The sequence below is a fragment of the Carettochelys insculpta genome, chromosome 1 (genome assembly GCF_033958435.1).
Source record: "Carettochelys insculpta isolate YL-2023 chromosome 1, ASM3395843v1, whole genome shotgun sequence".
Taxonomy (NCBI): domain Eukaryota; kingdom Metazoa; phylum Chordata; order Testudines; family Carettochelyidae; genus Carettochelys; species Carettochelys insculpta.
In genome coordinates this window covers 1585869-1595040 of record NC_134137.1, presented here as the reverse complement: position 1 = coordinate 1595040, position 9172 = coordinate 1585869, and the positions used below count along the sequence as shown (strand labels likewise).

Sequence of the window (9172 nt, the reverse complement as noted above, 5' to 3'; positions counted from 1 at the left end):
CAAACTTGCTGAGGGTGCAATCCAGTCCCTCATCCACGTCATTAATTGAGCCTTGCGGCACTCTGCTTGAAACAGACCGCCATCCAGATATTAAGCCACTGACCACTACCCGTTGGGCCCAACCATCAAGCCAGCTTTCTATCCATCTTACAGTCCAAGGATCCAATCCATATTTCCTTAACTTATGGACAAGGATGTTGTGGGAGACCGTATCAAAAGCCTTGCTGAAGTCAAGGTATATCACAGCCACTGACTTCCCCATGTCCACAGAGCCTGTTACCACGTCACAGAAGCTGATCAGATTGGTGAGGCAGGACTTGCCCCTGGTGAATCCATGTTGGCTACTTTTGATCACTTTCCCCTCTTCCAAGTGCTCCAAAATGGATTCCTTGAGGATTCCCTCCATTATTTTCCCAGGGATTGAGGTGAGGCTGACGGGTCTCTGGTTCTCTGGATTGTCCTTCTTTCCTTTTTTAAAGATGGGCACTATGTTTGCCTTCTTCTAGTCATCCGGTATCTCCCCCAACCTCCAAGAGTCTTCAAGGATAATGGCCAGAGGTTCAGCAATGACCTTATAGACTGTGATGGTGTGGAGGGCGGATGTGTGAAAGTCAGCCTGGATGTGTGTGTGACAGGTAGAGCAGCTAAGGATGACCCCCTGGTTCTGTAACCTAAGCTGGCAGGTAACGCCTTTGACCTGAACAAAGAGCAGGGCGGAGCTGAGCTGGGTTTTGAATTGGAGTCTGCAATTAGAATCTGTGGAGAGAGGGGGACGGCAGCCAGCCTGTGCTGAGGGGAGGCTACACCCTAGAGGGGCACCCCTTGGGCTCCTCTCCCTCTCCCCAGGACGGGTTGGAATGACTGTCTCTGCTGGCTGCACTGACACCTCTGTGCTGAGCTGGGCCTCTGGTGCCTCATAAACTTCCTGTTCTACCTGCTGAGTGAGAGTCAGTCCTGCCTGCAGATGGGATGCAGAGCCTGGGGACCCCTGAACCTCATTACATAGACTAACAGATATTTCAGAGCAGAAGCTTTCGTGGGCAAAGACCCACTTCATCAGAGGCATGCAGTGGAGATTCCAGGGCAGAGCTAATTAAACAAGCTCATGAAAAGGAGGGAGTCACCATCAAGAGGAAGGCCAGAGTTGACAAGGTTGATTTAGTCAGGGAGGATGTGGCCCACTTCCAGCAGCTAATGTGGAGCTTGTGGACCAAAACAAACCAGAAGCCAGCGGAGACCCAGATCAAGAAGAGACAATGACAAAGGGCAGGCCATGTCCTGCATAAGGCCTGCAAGGAACGTCTCATGAGACAAGAGAGAGAATGGAATCCAAGGGGAAGGAGGAAAAGGGGACGTCCCAAATAAACATGGTTGAAGTAAAAACAGCTGGCTTAAAGTGGGATCAAATCAAGACTATAGCCAAGGATTGCAAGAGATGGAAAATGACTGGAAGCCTACACTAGGAGCCCAAAGGATTCATCATCATCATCATCATCATCAAAAGCAGGGCTTTTTTTCTGGTGGAATGCACCAGAACGGAGTTCTGGCACCTGTTTTCCATTAGGACACCAAAAAAATGTTCACCACCGGTTCTGCAGCAGTGTGGGGACCGGGGCAGGAGCCCCTGCTGTTCCTGTAGCAACGTGAGGACTCGGGCATTAAAACTGAACACCATAACCCCTATGAGGAATCATCAGACTTGAGTTCTGGCACCTTTTTTTCTAGAAAAAAGCACTGACCACAAGTAAACTTCGACTGCTACAGTCCCTCTTGTCGTTCAAGTCTTTACCAAGTCTGCATGTGAAAGCTCTAGGTTGTCTAACATGGAATGGCCCTAATTACTACTTATTACTAATTACTAATTACCAGGTAGATGCTTTTGAACATGTCACACAGTGCACAATAGGCCCGGGGAACTCTTTGCCAGAGGAGGTTGTGAAGACCACAATTCATGGAGGTTAGGGAGATCAATGGCTATTAGCCAGGCTGGGTAGGAAAGGTGTCCCTGGCCTCTGTTTGTCAGAGGCTGGAAATGATGACAGGAAAGGGATCGCTTTGATGATTCTCTATTCTGTTCAGTCCCTCTGGGACATCTGGCACTGGCCTCTGTTAGAAAACAAGATACTGTGGGATGAGGGGTTCCCTCAGATTTTCCCCTTTGGCACCTGGGGGATGCTTTGGAGGCTTCATCCTCCTACAACCAACCCGGGGCAGCTCTGCCTCAGGCCCTCTGATTGTCAGAGGCAGCTCAGATCCTGCCTCTTTGCAGGTCGGCTGTAAAATGGGCTAGCTTCCCTCATTTTATCCTGCCTCCAGGCCTGACACTGGCTGCAGATGAAAAGAGGAGGGGCTAGCTTGGAAACAGGCTCTGTTTAGCCCCTGCACGGCCAGGTCTTCCTCTCACTTCCTTACACTGGGCTGGATGGACCTTTAGTCTGACCTAGTGTGGCCGTGGTTATGTTCTCATGTCCCTAAAGGTTCACCTGAGCCAATCAGCCTGCGAGTCACTCAACACTCTCTGGCCAGCTTCTGTAGGAGAAGAGCCGGAAATGTCCAGCGGCATAGCAGGGGCTTGACATGAGGCCTAAGGATGGAGTTAAGCCATGATCAAGACTTGGCTGCTAGAGAGGAAAGCTGAGCTGTGAGCCAGAGGCAGGCCCAGCTCACAGAGTCTGGCCAGAACAGGGCCAATAGTGCAGAAACACACCTCAGAGGTACCAGGCCCCAGTCACGCAGACTCATTGCCGAGCAGCACCAGAGCACCCTGAGACGAGCCCTCTCCCCACCGACAGCACGGCTGCACCCTCCCATCCTGAGGAGAGCAGCACGAGGGACAGGGCTGGACGGCAGCCAGGTGTGCCAGAGGGTGTCGTCCTGACGCACCAGTAGTGAGGCACAACTTGCTGTATCGGTGTGTAACGATGCGTGAAGAGAGGCTGTTCTGCGCCAGCCTACCGGGCGGTGGAGTCCCACCAGTGACGGAGCTGCGGCCATTGCAACAGACATGCATGTCCTGGTGCACCTGGAACCACTGAGGCGGGACCCCGGCACTGTGCTTCGTTGACAATAAATCTGGCTTGGTGGCTTCGTCCTTTATCTGTGTGCGTGGTGCTTGGGGCTCCTTCGGGGCTGGCTGTGGCGGCTGTCTGCACACATGCAGGGCAGCAGGCCAAGGCGGCACACTGCCGCGCATCTGCTAAGAGCCCGCAGAGCACTGCTCCAGTGGTGACGCCTGATCACGACTCCCGGCTGAACCTCTCCTGCCCAGCACCCCCGGGAGCTGACCAGTGCTGGACAAGGGAATTTGCTGGAGGATGAGAGGTCACTATTTTCCGGGACACTACCAGCACTTTCATGGCTTTCTTCACTCTTAGTGTTGCCTGCTGTTATTTACCCCTAACTGGCATCTGAGAGCCAGGACTGACGGCTGTAAACAAATTTCACGGAACCACTGGAAACCTGGCCACGTGCGTGATAAGTGGTTGTTCAGCTAACTAAATTCTTGCCAGGTTGTGGAGTTTGCTGGATGAGAGAGTTCCAGATTAGAGAGGTTCATCCTGTCAAAACCATGTGCCACCCGACACCTTTCAAAGGGCTGTGCCCCAGGACAGAGACACAGACGTGTTGTGGACAAGTGAGAGCAGAGGGATGGGTGTGCTGAAGCCAGCTGGAGAGACTGTGGGGAGAGGAACCACAGGCAGTCCTGGCCCCTTGGTGTGAAGGTCTGTGCTCCCGGACAGAAGCAATGGAAGGGCAGCTGCACCCAGAGACTGTCTAAAGACCCACAGCCAGGCAGGGCCTGACAGCTGCTCCAACCCAACAGCTGTCAGCCCAGGTGGTGGGACCAAGAAGCAGCTGCCTGGTGGGAGACCAGCCCTGGGGTCTTGCACAGGCAGGACAGTGACAGCAGCCCTGGGCCTGGCATGCGGATGCTGGGGCATGTAGGTACGAGAGCGGTACGGTTGCTCAGAGCCCCAGCTGGAAACAGGAGAAAAGCTGCTGAGAGCCTTTGGGTGAAGTGATGTCATGGTGGGCATCTGCTCCAGACCATCTCACCAGGAGGATGAGGTAGACGAGGCTTCCATTGGACAACTAACAGAAGTTTCCAAATCCGCCCTGGTTCTCCAAGGGGAATTCAATCTCCCGGACATCTGCTGGGACGGCAATGCACAGACAATCCAAGAAGTTTTGGAGAGTGCTGTGGACAGCTCCCTGATGCAAGTGCTGAAGGGACCAGTCAGGGGTTATGCAACTCTTGACCTGCTGTTCTCAAGGAGGGAGGAATTGGTAGGGGAGGTAGAAGTAGGTGGCAACCTGGGCAGAGTGACCATGAGGTAGTCAAGTTCAGGATCCTGAACAAAAGAAGAAAGGGGAGCAGCAGAATAAGGACCCTGGACTCTAGAAAAGCAGACTCTGACAGCCGCACAGAAGAGATGGGCGGGATCCCTGCAAGACCAGTATGAGGGAGAAAGGAGTTCAGGGCAACTGGCTGTATTTTTTAAGAAGGCTTATTGGTGGGGCCAGAGGGGTAGCACAGACTTGGAAAGAAGAGACAGAAACCAACGGGTCAAACCCAGACCCTAATGAACACATAGAGACCCTCCGCCCCCATCCCAAGTGATCTGGTTTTCCCTGTCAACAACAGAACACAAAGCAGGGGTGTTGAATCACCAGGCATAACCCATCATCCCTTCCCCTTCCCCTTCCCTTTGGTGCTGGAAGAGCGTCACTCAAAATCCTCACCACACTTCAGTGAGGTGCCAACAGTCCCCTTACCTGCCTCTGGGAAACCAAGTGCCTGAGACCTACAAGCCAGGGGACAGTGGTCCCTGTCAGCCTGATTGACAGGCGAGGCAGGCAATGAGGGAGTTAGTAGATCAGGACAGGTCACATTTTCTGTGAGAAGTGAGGCTGCCTGGGCCAAAGCAGGGCAGAGTTAAGGGGAGGTCTGGGGCCTGGGCTGTGCTCAGAGCATAGCTGCACCACCAGTGGGCCGGGGAAGCACCACAGACAGAGCAGCAGCCCAGAGAGCTGAGACAGCCCCATCCACCAGGGCCAGAGGAGCAGCCCAGCGAGCTGGAGGCAGAGCAGGGCTGGGGGTGGGGCTGTGGCTGGGGTGAGCCCAACCTGCACCTGTGGGCAGGTCACGGAAGCCTTCAGTGCCCCGGCCGGTGAGGTGGGAGCAGGAAGCTGCGCCGTTGCAAGGGGCCCGGGTTCTCTTCCTCCCTGGAGCTCCCACAGCCCCTCCCCGCCCCCAGCATCCCGCCTTCCCTGGTAATGCGGGGATGACCCTGCTGCCTCTCTCAGCTGTTCTCCTCCTCGCCACAAAGCTGGCCCCTGCCTTGCCCCCAAGGCCTGGCACACCGCAAGGGCTCCCAGGCCACAGCCATTGCAGGGCCCTGCCAGCTACAGGCCCAGCTGGGCTGAACCAAAGGGAGCTGAAAGCTAAAGAGAAACACACCAAGGTCTCTGCCCTCAGGACTTTCTAGCTGAGCTTTGGGGCCCACAAGCTGCAGGCGGCGCAATCTTGTCCGCCTGCTGCACAACCCACTCCCAACCTCAGCAGCTTGGTTGTGGCTTCTGGGCTCCCCTCTCAGCGCCAGTGCTGTGCCCTTGCTGGGGTTGGGACTGGGACCCCCTGGCAGCCCCATGTTCACCACTGGGGTACAATAGCGGTGGGGTCTGCACAACGGCGCTTTGGGGGTGTGGTTCTGAGAGTCTCAGTCTGCAGAAGGTGAATGGCCTGTCCAGTGACACGTACTGTCACCCTCTGCGCAGTTCTGCACCCGGCTCCGTCTGCGTTCCTGTGACAAGGGGGAGGCGGAGAACCTCCGCGAGCCGCCTGCCAGGTACGACAGAGGAAAGGCCAAAGGATGTTCACTGAGGGAATTCACGCCAGCCCCAGGAACCATCTGCAACAGCAACCGGTCTGGAGAGCCCTGCACATGGGGCAGCTCGGCCCAGTCACAGCAAAAGGGCGTCCAGCAATTTGGAGGAAGATGTAAAAGGGGCAGTGACATAATGATGGGTCCTCACGCTGCCTAGGACAGCACAGTAGGAAGCAGCAGAGGGGATGAACTGAACGGGGTAGTGGGCGGGAGGGAGTGCCAGTCAGAGGCCAGGTGCCAAGAGCTTTGGGCTGAAAGAACCCTGGGTAACAGGGCTGTGCAGCAGGACTCCTGCTTCCTTTTCTGAGTTCTGGTACTGACTCACTGCATGGCCTTGGGTAGGTCGTTTCACCACTGCCTGGCTCAGTGCATCCATGCCATGAGGATAACCCCACCTAGCAGCCTCGCTGCAGTGCTTCTAGATGTCGCTCCCTCAAGTGTCTTGCAGAGATTGTCTTAGACTGAGCTTACCGCCAAGTGTCACCCCATAGCTGCAGTTCCAGTGAAAATAGCCAGCTAATGGCAAGTGTGCCATTTCTCCCTTCCTGTGGGCTAAAGCAGCCAGGCCACCTTGGCCCTGCATTGCTCCTTCCCAGCTCACACAGGGCCTTGGCCTGCTCCCCCTCACAGCTGTTTTCCACCTCACTTCAAGGCTCATCCGTTGCCCTGCCCGCGACTTAGCTCACAGCAAAGGGATCCTGCCCCCATCCACTGCAGGGATCCTGCCTGCTGCAGGCCCCAGCTGGGAGAAACAGACGGGAACTGAGGCCAGCAAAATACCTCTCAGAATGATCTGGTCCCTCAGAGCTTTGTGGCCATGTTTTAGGGCCCACAAGCTGCACCACAGAAATCTGGCCCAGCAGCCTCAAAGCCCTGCTCCCAGCCTCAGTTACTGCTTATGGCTCCCTCCTGGCTTCTCTCTGCTCTGACTTCGCTGTCAGTCTCAGCCCTGCATCCTCGCTGCAGTCTCCTTGTCGGGCTGCAGCAGCTTCTGTCTCAGCTCTCAAGCAGCTGTGGGAGGGAGCTGAAGAGGATGCAGTGTGTGAGGGAGAGGGTAGGAATGAGCAACAGATGTGGGACCTTGGGGAACAGGTGGGGAAGGGGCCTTGACCGAAGAAGGGTAAAAGTCAGGGAGACAAGCAGGTCCTGCCAGCGGGGCGGGGAGGACAAAGAGGCAGTTGCCTCAGGGCCCAGCATTTCAAAGGGGCCCAGAACTCCAGCCACCACTGCCACACCTTTGAAGTGCCACAGCATGTGGCTCTGTGGGGAGGCCAGCACCACGGTCCCAGAGGCTCTAAGAGCTGAGTGCTCTGGGGCCCGCCCCTTGCACGGTGCAAAGCCAGGCCCCCGTCCCACCTTGCCCTGGGGCCCACGGTGGCGGTCATCCCCGCTGGCCACAGGGGTAGTGATACCAAAGAGTCGAAAGGTGGCAGCTCTGTGAGTTCGTGAGTTGTACACAGACTGATTACCCAGTTTGTCACATTGACACACCACAGTGAGCTCAGGAAGGGATTTAATGTCTCTCTGACCAGCCAGTCAGTGATTCAGAGAAAAGGGCCCAGTACCACATCGCCAGCCAGCTCTGCATGGAGCTCAGTCCAACAGCCAGAGCATCAGGTCACAACCTTACCCCTTTATGAGTAAACAGCCAGAGCATCCTGCCCCAGATCTGTTTGGTCCTCACCCCGTAGATGATGGGGTTCAGCATGGGGGGCACCGGGAGGTGCATGTTGGCTATGAGAACGTGGAAATGCAGGGGCAGATTCTGGGCAAACCGGTACATGAGGGAAGAGAAGAGACCTGGGAGGTAAAAAGCTAAAATGGCCAACAGGTGGGAGAGGCAAGTCCCAAAAGTCTTGAGTCGGGCGTCCTTTGTGGGGAGGCTGAAAATGGCCCTGAGGATCTGGATGTAGGACATAGTGATAAAGAGCACATCCAGACCCAGCACCCAGAGTACCACAAAGAGACCATAGCAGTTACTGATGCGGATGTCAGCGCAGGCCAGCTTCACCACGGCCATGTGCTCGCAGTACGAGTGGGGGTTCTGCAGTTGGTTCTGCAGTATGGCCTGGGTCTTGCCAGGAGGAGACAGGGCAGTATGAGTGTACCACTGCACAGAACCATGGCCGGGCTGATCTTGACCAACACAGGATTTCTCAGGGTAGTGGAATGTCTCAGGGGATCACAGATGGCCACATAACGGTCCAAGCCCACGGCCAGGAAGATCCCTGACTCCATCATGTAGAAGCAGTGAATGAAGTACATCTGGGTGAGGCAGGCACTAAACTCAATCTGTCTGGAATTGAACCGGAAGACGCTCAGAGTTCTGGGTGTGATGGAGGTAGACAGGACCATGTCAGTGACGGCCAGCATGCAGAGGAAATAGTACATGGGCCCACGGAGGCTCTGCTCCCTCTTCACGGTGAACGGGATGGGGAAGTTCCCAAAGACAGCTGTGGCGTACACAGCGCAGAAGGGGATGGAGATCCGGACACGGCCTGCCTCCAGGCCAGGAAAGCCCAGCAGGATGAAGGTGGACGGGTTCATGAAGCTGGTTGTGTTAGGATCTGACATGTATGAGGGGAGAAGTTGTCCAACTCTGAGGCAGAACGGAGTCTCCTCCGTTAACCATATGCTCCCCTGATGTCCATGATATGTCTAGGGTGAAGGTCACCGCACAAATGCCTGGGTGGAAAGACAATATTAGCATGAGACAGGACATGCACTGCTGGAGGCTGCTGTCATGCTGAAGCAGACTGGTCACTTCACACACTGAAAATTGACATTTCCCTTATTGGAGAAATGAATTGTGAACACCTGCCCTATTAGTGTTAGAATGTTGGCTCTTGGTCATTTATCTTTAATGTAATGAGAGACAGGCTAGGGAATCCATGCTGCAGGGACTCCCCTATTCAGCTGATTGCTCAAAGGTGACTGTGGAAAAAAACCCCACAACTTTCCCAACACATGTGCCAGGGTAAACATACCAAGCAGAGGATGCCTCAGGGAAAAGCCCTGGGCATCAGTGATAGCATCTCCATGGCAACATTGGCTCCTTTGCAGCCCTAGCAAAAAGAAAGACAGAAAGGAGATGCCTAAGGAATGGGATGGAGAGTAAGCTGCTCTGGACGTGCTCAGTCATGGTCACGCACTCTCTCTAAAGGATGCAGAGAGGGCATCTGGAGACCAGTGAAAAGGCTGGGGAGCCTGCCATTGGCAGGCAGGCTGGAAAGTCTGGGCCTCTTTAGAGAGCAGCCCAAGATGTGGCATAGGAGAGGAAACAG

General features: G+C 55.1%; 1 pseudogene; it reads right to left on the bottom strand.

Moving 5' to 3' along the window:
- Positions 1-4344: 4344 nt before the first annotated feature.
- LOC142006907 (olfactory receptor 52J3-like) lies at positions 4345-8462 on the bottom strand (annotated as a pseudogene).
- Between the last annotated feature and the right edge of the window lie 710 nt (positions 8463-9172).